A 12,365-nucleotide genomic window follows, 5' to 3' on the forward strand; every position below is an offset into this window, starting at 1 on the left:
GGTAGAATGAAGAGGGAACTAATATTTATGATCTCTACTCACACCAGCCACTATGCCAGGAACTGTAACTGTTGCTTCCTGTAGTTCTTACTACGAGTTGGGCAGTATTATTCCCTTTAGTTAATGAGGAAACAGGTTTCTTACAGCTAGAAGTTGGATAGTATTATTCCCTTTTATTAATGAGGCAACAGGTTTCTCCCAGCTATCAAGTAGGGGCCCCAAGATTTAATGAGGAAACGGGTTTCTCACAGCACTAAGAGTTGGGTAGTATTATTCCCTTTTACTAATGAGGAAACAGGTTTCTCACAGCTATCAACTAGGGGTCCCAAGATTTAAACTGGGGCTGTACAACACAAAACCCATTCTTCTACGCAGAGAACATGATTGTGCTTCACCTGTATCTTGAATCCTTTCTAAAATAAGGCAGAGCATAAACCAACGACACAAGTTATTTTCACCACCTTTATCAGAAGTCATACCCATCTCAGCGGTGGGGAGAGGGACTAATAGGGAGGGTCTTCATAGTGGAAGAGAACAGACTTTGACTTGAGATGAACTTTGATCCATATCCCTGTTCTACTTCTTGGTGATCTTATAAGCAAGTTGCTTATCCATGCTAATTTTTAATTTTATCATTTACAAAGTGAAGGCGTTCACAGAATTTCCAAATGACAAGTACCGTCAATGCCTAACACAGAGAAGGCCTTCAAAAATGGTGGTTGCTCTAATCACCATTTTAGTAGAATCATGCTTTGTTCTTCTTTCTGGGTATGCTACCTAAAGAAAGACTTGGTTGTTGGAACACAACACAAAAAGAAAAACATTGTCTCTAGGGGAAGCTTGGTTGATTTTATGACAAAGGTATATATACCTCAAGCTACGGGTCAGTTTGATGTAAAATGCCTTTGGCGCACAATGAAATACGGCCCATTACACTGAATTTATATTTTTGCTTGTTATTTGCTTCATTATAAAGTGATTGATGATACATCTTGAAATTCATTGAAATTTCAAACAATTTTTTGAGAAAAAAATTACGAAAGTTCCTTCAAGGGATTTGCAAATGTACTGTAAATTATAATCAATGCCATAACAAATGCAATGGAGAAGTCAAACAGGGAGAGATAATTCCAAGTTTAGCAGATAATTCCAGGTTTGGGGTTTGCCTGGCTCTTAAATTGTGAAACAGACTCTCTGAAGCAGAAGGAATATGAGAAAAAAATGGAGAAAGGGACACCAAGACCAGTCAGTACCTTTGTGGTACCAGCATAAGAACAGTGATAGAAAAAAACCTGAAATGTAGCATGAAGTAAAGCTGGTCACGATGCTAAGATACCTAATCATGACAAGTCATTTAAATGCTACTTTTAGAGTAAGAAGTAGAACAAAGAAGTGATCATCTCATTGCCTGGGAAGCCTACTGTGAAGTTACCAGCTGAAAGAAAAGGGCATTGGTGTTCACTTTCGAATCTGTTTCTGTCCCATCCAGCCATGCTGATGCTCCTTCAACTATAAAGGCAGAACGATAGCAACACTAACAATAGTACTTTGTTAGTGACCCCAGGCTTTTCATGCTTCTCCAAATCCCAGAGCAGTAGCCCTCCTGAAATCAGAGTGCACGGAAACCAGTTAAAATTCTGGTGAGAAGTATGACTGTGCCCTTGCCATTCCTTTCTCTTAAACTTCTATTTAAATTGCTTTGTATGGCTACTTCTTAACTTATAAAATACAATAAATCAAACTACAATAAAAGAAGCAGACCCAAGAAGCATCCGGACAACCTGAGTGATTATTGCCCCCCACCCTCCCGCCAAAACAAAAAAGCAGCTAGGCATAAACACTAATGAAATTTAAATCATTGCATCTGGCAGCTATTCCCCAGTTTATAAATGGGTGCCACTAAGCCATTCTGTCTACTTCATGTTCAACAGTTACATTAATTCATTTAGCTATTGACGGTGCATTTGCAACCCAACCTGGCTAAATCATCCAGAATGGAATCCTACTCAAAATTAGACCATAATGAAACAGCATTTTGCCGTGGAAACAGCACAGGCTTTGGACAGGCCTGGGTTTTTATACAGGCTCTCCAAATGATTAGTGGTACAATTATAAAATAAGGATGGTAGTACCCATTTGTCACTTGTCATTGTGATTCAATGCAATGACATATTTGGGGAGGCTGATATTTATTGAGCACCTTCCATGAGTCAGGTAGCCTACCATTTATTCTTCTAGGCAACTTAATGAGGTGGGTATTACAGAGCCAGGCCTTGAGCCCGAGTTTTAGTCCAAATTTCGTGCGCCCTCCATACCACATAGTAAGATGCCAGGCATGGTACCTAGCACAAAGCAGACCCTCAAGAAATATCTACTGAACTGATAAAAGAGCTGGGTTATAGTGGAAGTGAGCAAATCATCAAACATAGCCTTTAAAGTTTAGGCCCAAATCATCATTTATGCATTATGAGTGAAAATTTTGGGTATCTCAACTAATAACTTAGACATGGGACCTATACTTAAACTATGGATTGAAAAAGTTGTTTAAATCCGGGATTCATTAAGAAATGAACTACACATGGCCTAAAACATTCTGATTAAAACAAATAATGTACATTAATTCACTAGTCTTTTGGTGTAGGGCCTAAGTCTGGTCTTGGCATGTGCTGTATGTGTTGGATATCTGTTGCATAAATCCTACTCATAATACATTTCCTAAAATTTCCGTTTTCTTTTTCTATAAAATGGAGCAACAAATTAAAGACACTTATGAAATAATCTGAGTGAAAAACATTTCTGGATTTTAACATTTTTTTCTAATCTTTTGCAGCTAAATTAATAGCTTTTTTTTATTGTGGTAAAAAAAACCACGCACACATACCACAAGATTTACTCTCTGAACAAATGTTTAAGTGTATATTGTAGTATCATTAACTATCAGCATAATGTTATGCATCAGATCTCTAGAGCTTTTTTATCTTGCATGACTGAAACTTTATACCCATTGAACAGCAACTTCCCACTTCCTGCCTCTCCCCTTCCTTTGGCAACCATCCTTCTACTTTGTGCTTCTAGGAATATGACACTGTAGACACCTCATGTAAAGTGGAATCATGCAGGATTTGTTTTTCTGTGACTGGCTTATTTCACTTAGCATGATGTCTTCAAGGTTTAATTTGTGGTTGAATTTCCTTCTTTTCTGTGGCTGAATAATATTCCATTGTAGGTATATGACACATTTTATTTATCCATTAATCTATCAGTGGACCTTAGGTTGTTTCCACCTGTTGTTGGCTATTGTGAACGATGCTGCAATGAACATGATAATGCATACACTGTATCTACTGTATGTTTGCCAACTTGACAATAAATTATTTTTTTAAAGAAAAAAAAACATGAAAATGCAGGTGTCTCCTTGAGATCCTGATTTCAATTCTGTTGGATAAATACCCAAAAGGGGGACTTCTGTATCATGTGGTACATCTATGTTTAATTTTTTCAGGTACCTTCATATAGTTCTTCATAGCAGCTATACCATTTTACATTTCTACCAACTGTGAAAAAGAGCTCCAATTTCTCTATATCCTCACCAACACTGACAGTATATTTTTATTAACAGCTCATTTTTTGTGAAGTTTATTCAACTTAAGCTTTATAGAAACAACACTACCTTGCTTCACATCCATATTTCACAGGATTATGCAATACTTAATTGAAAGTACATAATGTCAATAGCAATTGCAACCAGCATACTCAAGTTCAAAATAAAGAAAACTGATGATTTGTAAATGCACAGCTCAATTGGTAGGAGCAAAGTGGTAAGAACTCTGGAGAAGTGTTAGTAGCCCAAATTATTCATCCCACCATAAGTATCAGTGCATATGTTTACAGAGAGAGTAGAAAGGGCTACTTATGTGGAAATGAGTTAAGAGAGCTCCCACTTCTTGAAATGAAAGGGTTGGACAAGGTAACCTTCAAGATCAAAACAGGCCTTTGTGGTAGACTAAAAATCACACAGCTGGATTAGAAATTCAAAGACATCATCAAGGTGTTGTATTTAATGATCCCTTGAAGGTTTTGAGTGTACAGATTTCACACCTTGTATACTGGCCCCTCCCCAGATTTTCTTTGAAGATATAAAGGAATTGGTACAGGCTTTCTTCTAATTGAACAGTATCACCTTTATTTTAAAGCTGATGCTTCTAAAATGCACTGTAAGTAGGGTGGGTGGCTAGACCAGACATCCAGAGACGTGGATTCAAGTGCTAACTCTCTAACTGGTGAGCAAAGAGGACTTGAGAAGATTGAACAGATGAGGACTATGGCTCTGCCCCATCTTACAGTTTTATAATTCCATGATGCTTTTTGTTTTGTTTTTAATTTTAGAGAGAAATTGAGTATGAGCAGGGGAGAGGGGCTGAGGGAGAGAGAGAATCCTAAGCAGGCTCCATGCTGAACGTGGGATCCCATGACCCTGGGACCATGACCTGAGCTGAAATGAAGAGTCAGCCTCAGTCGCTCAACCACCCAGGTGCCCCTATAATTCCATGATCTTTAATATTTTCTCCACTCAGACATTTTCATGTGAAAACTGTCATTTATATGGCAGGAGCTACTGCCTGAAAAGGTTCGTCACTATTTGCAACTCTACCTTCTACCTTCTAGGCAGTAATCAGCCTGAAGTGGGTTTTTTTTGTTTCTTTTTTTTTGTTTTGTTTTGTTTTGTTTTGTTTTTACTAAAAACAATTCTATTTCTTGTAGCTGCATACTAGGCTGCTCTGTCACCTAATGTCATAGTCATCCACAGTTAATTCCATATTGCTCTAGGCTCTGCTTCAGTAGTGATTTAAAGCATTTCTCTGCCTTCCTGTTTGGAAATATCACACTTCAGAACACTCTACTCCAGTGTGCTCAGTACCCTGCTGTTGTCTCTTCCTCATACATGACCAGTAGGCAGAAATTGTGTTTTGATGAGCATCCCTTCAGTCCCGTTGCTGTGGTTTCTCTCAAGGACTTTATAGTTACTACTCTTTTCTTGTCACTTGATTTTCAGGTCCGATGACAAGTAACCCAAGTAAAATTATTCCAGAAGGTAGATATAATGTCAGCACCTGTCCATGTTTTCTAGCCTGTAAAATATTAGACAGCATAATTTTTTTTTAGTTAATTTTTTTTGTGGGTGGGTTTTCCTGCCACATTAGAGATGCATTTTCTACATATGTGTCTTCTCTTTCAATTCAGTTCTATTCTTAATCAATTTCTAATAAAACCTAAAGGCAGAATCCTCTGGAAGTTTTCAGTTCCATATTTCCATACTGAAACTGTCCATAGGATCTATGCTGGTGATTGCTAAGAGAGCTCAGTTGATCTTAGTTATTGAAGCTGCACAGTAAAATGCTGATACCACAAAGTGACCCACAGTCTTGTGTCACCTGAAAGTATACACAAGTCTCGGGTCACTGTTGCCATGACTTCCAATATTACCTACAATCTATTGAGTTTGAAGAATTAACCCAGATTTTGAAATGCATGATCCAATTGATATAAACTGTTGGGAGTTGAGTGTGAAGGTACTCAAAAATGTTTGCATGAAAGGAGACATGTCAGGAAACCCACTTATCCTTTTACAATGGAAAAAGGAAGATATAAGTGACTTTTTTTAGGTCAGCTTCTTCACACTCTAATGATCCTCTTGACCTTACCATCTGAATTTTCTTGAAATGGGCAAGTTTAGCCCCCGCTTGTAGGTTTAGCTCTGCTTCAGGCTTTGAAGCCAATGCTATTACTTTTCAGAGGAAAGATTAGGAGTTTATTTTAGCAGCTTCGAAGACTCAGAATGTGCGTTCCCTCTCTCCCAGTAATTACACTTCTAAGTTTCTTTTTCTTTCTCTGAAAGATTTAGAGTAGCTTTCCTGGAACACTGTTAATGTCATTCTTTTAAAAGCATCTTGTCTATCAGACTTGGCTGAATGAATCCATTGCAAAAACTAAATCTACACTAACACAGCAAACAAACACACGGCATCAGTTTTTAGAGTAATTTATAGAGTTGTAAGACCATGCAGATAAATTTATTGATTGTTACATGCAGATCTGTTGCAGTTTTATTTATTGGAAATTCCATGAATTGGATTCTACAATGTATCTTCACTTTTCTGGAAAAAAAAAATATATATGTCCTAACAATCTATCCTAGACATCCAGAACTTAGCAGGTGATTTCATATTAATGATTTGTCTCTCCGACAGTGCTTTTGACACATCTAGGCACTACTTATAGTCCCAGGAATGTATTCTATTTTCTAGGAGAGTATTTTTTAAGTAAAACCTTGCTAATATTCACATCTGTAGGCTCCTCAATTTGGTAGATAATGCTGTTTCCTAAAAGATGGATCTATTTTAACACTGCTCTATGAGGAATAATTCCTATTTTAATAATTTGAGATTGTGTTTTTTCCAACAAAACTCATTTGCATTTAGTTTATATCATTATCAGTGTATTGCTTCGATCCAATATGCAGCTTTCTTTTATCAGTTATGCAACAAATATTTTAATGAATGTTAGATATGGCATGATGTTTCAAGGAAGTTTAACTTGAGCAGTTACTGATTTCATGCAGTAATTTGGGGGCCTCTGTTTGTCAAGAAGGTAATATTTTTAAAAGGATAAAATGACTTTATAATCTATAATTATTTTCCTATCAAATACATTTTTTATAGTCTCCTGATTAGCTGGCACTTGGTGCTTAACTTTACATTTTAGCTCTGCAGGGTCCTTTTAGACATTATTATTGCAAAGAAAAATCAAAACTCAAAGTGAATTCTTAGTTTTATACTCGAAGCAATAGAGGTGCACTTGCTGAAACTGCAGCGAAGCATTGTGCAGTGGAACTAACTCACAGCTTGGTGCCCAGTCCCCGCTGAGAAGGAAATGTACGGGAACTGGCAGAGTTTTACTACATCTGCTCCCTGCTGCTAATGAGCTTTAACCTGTTTCATTCTTATTATGCTTACTGTTTAGATATTTTGCTTGCAAAATTAATTCTTTAGCTGGGAGAACACATGAAAGAGGATATGATTTGTAAAGTAGGGCTGTTTAAAAATTAAAAGGTATCAGCAAGGGACATTAAAGGCTATAATGAGTGATATGGTTACTTAATATCAATTCAAGGGCAGACACTCAGGTGGTAATACTGGAGTTGTTTCTCAGCTTCCGTTCTTTCTGTAACGTGGTCTACAGCCTCCAGGAGGCACAGTGGCTGTTTTGCATGGGGCATCTACACCAATATATTTATATTGGTGTTTTATATATATATATATATATATATATATATATATATAGTTTATATATATTTATATTGGTGTTTTAATATATATAATATATATCTCTGTATTTATCAAAGAGATGTAATGGTAGTTTTTGCTTTGAAAGCTTCCTTGGTTCTCTAAAAGGTGCCAAAGTTTTAGTGATGTGTAATGTCTGAAAACAATCAGGTTTCAGCAACCACATTTTATTATGCCCAAGAACTAACGTGCTACCTGTTCCTAACTGCATATAACCTATTCCTGATCACTTAAACAGGAAGAACAAGAAGAACTCAAAGGGTAAATAGGCCTGAGACTATTCTTAATGAAATAATAATGATGTCATTTGGGTAGCCATAGACTATTTAATTTGCTATTTAAATTGCTTTCACACATTCCTTTGTTCCTTACCTTAAACTTCAAAGATAATCATACAGGTATTGTCCGTTTTATAGATGTAAGAATGGAAACCTGCAAATTCATGTCATTTATCATAACCAGATGAAAATTGTCCATGGGTCAGCATAAATCTGTGCACATACTATTGATGGGGACTGGGATCCTCATCTTTAGATTTGCAGAATCATCCTCAACCACTCTCATTGTCGACTTTGTCAGTATAATAAGCCCACAAAGCTATCTGCTTCTTGAATAGAAGCCAAATGTATTGGATTTTCAGCCAAAATTGCACGTTACTTTTGGTAATGATATGGTTTGAAACATTCTGCAAAGAAAAGCAGGTTGCTCTACTACAGTGTTTCTCAAACTTTTTACTCTTGAAAATAAGGGAAAAAATGTTTGCAAATGTCCAGTTTGGGTCTGTATTATTTTTAGTATAACATTACATGTACACATAAAGTTATGAAACAGTCTATGAACTCCTTTAACTACAGCTCTTATTACTCATACAACCAAAACAAATGTAAAGGTGAAAGAAAAATCAACCTATAAGGCCGACACAACTGTAATTGAAAGCATCACATTATTGTGACATTACTCTGATTTTAGTCACAAGTATATACATCTTTATTTAGAAGGATAATCACTTTAATGATCCTAACACTGATTAATTCAGAAATATTGTTAAACAAAGAAATTGTAGAGCTTATTGTATATTTACTTCTCCGCACTGCTAATGAGCTGCTGCAAAAAAAATATTTGAAAAGTAGGACTCACGTAATGGATCTCCTGATCAAATAAATGCTGACTCCTATGGTATAAGCCCTTTCATGGCTGGTGTAGCTATACCGCATGACATGTAGTGACTCATTTCTCCCACTATTTTTCTCAATATGAACCACTGTAAAACCTTCTTCTGAGCAGAATGTCATATCATTTGGCCTCTACTTGGCACAAGGGCATCATTTATATATTAGTCCATCTAGGTTCTTTCCCTGTTAGTGTAAGACAGTTAAAGTAGTACATTACTCCACTGCAATATAATTTCCTGATGTCAAATCATAATCTCAATTTATTACATAAGTTAAGAAACTAAAATCTTACTCTATTAAAATATCTTTAATGGTGAATCTTTACTACAAAGCCAAGTTCAGTCATAGCTGACGAAAGACTGTGAGGGCAGTAATAATGAATGCAAGAACTGCAGGATGTAGGGTCCGTGTTTGCATAAGTTGGTGCCAAATGAATACTTTAACCGTTAGGTGCTTTACATGATTGCTGGCATCAACACAATGTAAACATGGCCATAAATATGTGTGGCAATGCCACATAAAAGATGATCATCTAAACAAATCTAAAAATGCTTTCTATTATTCTCATGATGACCTTGGGACAGGAATTAGTGTTATCCCATTTTACAGAATAGAAAACGGGAAAGTGAAATGCGTGCCCTGAGATCACACGGCCAGTAAGTGGTGCAGCCAAGAGTCAAGCACCTGTTGTCTGGCTAGTATCAGTGATCTTGATCATTGGCAGTGACAATTGGGAGAACAGTAACGTCCACACAACTACATTCATTAGTCACTTAAATGCACATGCCTATTTTGCTAGATAGGCAATGGAAAATATAGAGGAATGGATTTTTTTTTCTTTTTATAAGTTTATTTATTGTGAGAGAGAGTGTGTAGAGGAGGGGCAGAGAGAGAGGGAGCGAGAGAGAACTGGAAGCAGGCTCCACACCGTCAGTGCGAGGAGCCCAATGTGGGGCTTGAACTCATGAACCCTTGAGATCATGACCTGAGCTGAGATCAAGAGTCAGACATTGAACTGACTGAGCCCCCCTGGTGCCCCAGGAATGGAATTTTTAAAATTACTTTCATTGCCTACTTTATTATAGGCACAAGTAATATATATATTAAAATGTATTACTAAAATATTGATTTGAAAGGGTAAAATTAATTTTTTTCAAGAAAAAAATTGGAAATATATATATATGCTATATATAAATATATATTATATAAATATATATATACGCTATATATATATATATGCTATGTGTATGTGTGTATGCTGAAAGCAAGTGTCCTATTTCAGAGGGTAACCAAAAATGAAAGGAGCCTCTGAGGTTTCTTAAATTAATTGTAAATTAGAGGAGTTTGCTTTTGAATATATTTTAAAGTCTTTCTCGAGACTACCACTTTTTAAATTCATTCATTTATTAACTTATTTATTCATTCATCCGACATCAATTTATTTTTTTAAATAACTTTTTTCTGATTATAATAGTAATGCATATTCATTAAATAAATTTGGGAAATCCATTACCATGCACAGCAGGGAATAAAAATCCCTCTTTTCTGTCTACCCAAAGCTAATATTTTGGTTCATTTCTTTTTAAAGATATCCCAGATGTGGTTGGGCCCCTTAGGCAGCCTTGCATTTTGCCCCTGAGCAGGAGTCAACACTCTGTCACTTCCCCTCAAAGCAAACCTACCTACCTTAACAAAGTGTAAGAGAAAAATGAAAATTTTGCTGAAGTTTTCAGGAGGAGACAAAGGAGAAGGCTACAATGCATATTGCACAGAAAAACTGAATAAAAAATCCCCATTAGACATCTGGGTTCTTCTCCCTGTTAATTGCCAGCTGCCTTAATTCCTTGTCCATCACTAGCCCTGCTGCACAGAGCTGGCCCTGTCCGCGGCTCTGGCCTCTCTTCTTTCTGTGTCTTCACGCAGTAAATAAAGGGTCCATTTTAGCATCCTCTACCTTTATAGGCTAGCAGGGGCTTGCAAAAAACCCGTGGAGTTTTTTCTTAGATAATTTTGTCCTGTCTCATTCAGATATGTATGCATGTGTATATATATGTGTGTATATAAACCTGCACACACATGTTACATATGCATTTTATTAATATCATACCTACTAGACTTGGAACTCTTTTCCTCCCACATATTTTGTTTTCCATCAAATGTTCAAAACACAGTTTCGTAGTTGCATAATTTCATTATAGGATAGACCCTAATGTGTTTGGCTAATACTCTATTATTGGATATTTTGATTGCTAGCAGTTTTTGCTATTACATATAACACTATGATAAAAATCCTGTATAACTCCAGATGTTTTCTTTGTGGACATCTCTAATTATTTTCTTAGACAAAATTTCTGAATTTAGGATTTCAGGGTCAAATTGAATGAGCATTTTGGAATTTGATATACATTGCCTTTAGCATGAAAGCTTGATTGAGCACCTACTGGGTACCAGGCACCATGCTACCTGCTGAGGATTCAAAAATACGTAACATATCAAAAAGCTTGCAGTTAGCCGTTTGCTTCAATTAGATGGTAGGCCTCTGCTACTTTCCCTAAAAAGTGTATTTGAATTTCTATTGGTGGTATGATTGAGAAGTTCCTGGCTTGGACCTAAATTTATTTTTTAACTATATATTGCCCAAAAAAGCCCTTCTAAGTTTTGAAGCCAACCAAAAACTTCCACATAAAATATTTACCTTCATATAAAATTGTGGGTATATTCAATAGTTATCATTTTACCCCCAAAATGTGTTTAATAAGGAAAAGATAATTGCTTCATATTTATGAATTGAAAGTTATTTTAATTTGGTCTTGAAGAGGAGACTTGTTGATATAAATGTTATATATCAAAACTACCGTTTCAAAACTTGATTACAAATGAACATCTATTAAACCCATGGCTTTGAAGTCTCAGCAGAAATTTGCTTACCACCTCTTTTCTCCTTATGGCTGGCCACCACGGACATTTACAGGCCGTTCTCAGGATTACCCGAATGCAAAGGACATGAGGGAGGGTAGACAGAAATGCATTAACCTTCTGGGAATGGCTGAATGACAGTGGCTTCCCAGATTTGCAGAATAGCAACATAAATTGGCAAATACAAATACATTTGACCCTATGAATAGAACTTTAAGCCAGATAGTCATCAACGCCATTTTTAGGGATAATCGTGTACTGTATGTTGTTGTCTGTAATCATGTGTCTTACAAATGCAGAGGGACAGTAGCCACTTCTGTATTTCACATGTCACATGAAGAACACTATGGCTTCAACTTGGTAGTTAAAATAGTCTATTGTATGCAATAAGGCTTCTAAATAATCCAAATGACAACAGACTCCTTAAAAGACCTTAAAATTGCCGAATACTATATGATAAGGAATTCTGAAAGGTTGGGAAAGACGGACCATGGAAACGAAACGCAATAACCAAGCTTTTAGATGCCCCTCCTTTTCCTTTATTTCCAATTTTAGATGATTACGTGCTCCTCACTTCACTAAGGGTGACAACACTTTTCTTAGGCCTAAATTGGAGATAGTTATTTTAAAAATACCTACAACACATAGTAGTAAGAGTATAGATAAACACAGATTTAATTTCAACAGCTATATCACAACGATTATACACAACATCTTACATTTTGAAAAGGCTTACCAAACAAAAACAAAAACAAAACACCCAAAGTGTGGGTGCTGTGTATACACAGTGGCTTACACATAAGGATTATCATTTACTCTCTGGAAATGAACTCCATCTTGGCCCTAAATTCTTATATTTCTACACAGAGTTGAAATGCCAGCTGAAAGCATTCCGAAATTTAAAGTAACTGACTTAACAACCTCAGACAAAGAG

The 12,365-nt window shown here is 36.3% G+C and overlaps 1 protein-coding gene across 11 annotated transcripts in view; it reads left to right on the forward strand.

Annotated features, from left to right (window-relative positions):
• The window catches only part of DPH6 (diphthamine biosynthesis 6), a 433,974-nt gene that overhangs the window by 320,826 nt on the left and 100,783 nt on the right, over positions 1 to 12,365 (forward strand). The gene's annotated exons all lie outside the window — the stretch shown is intronic.

Source organism: Acinonyx jubatus, chromosome B3, assembly GCF_027475565.1.
Source record: "Acinonyx jubatus isolate Ajub_Pintada_27869175 chromosome B3, VMU_Ajub_asm_v1.0, whole genome shotgun sequence".
NCBI lineage: Eukaryota > Metazoa > Chordata > Mammalia > Carnivora > Felidae > Acinonyx > Acinonyx jubatus.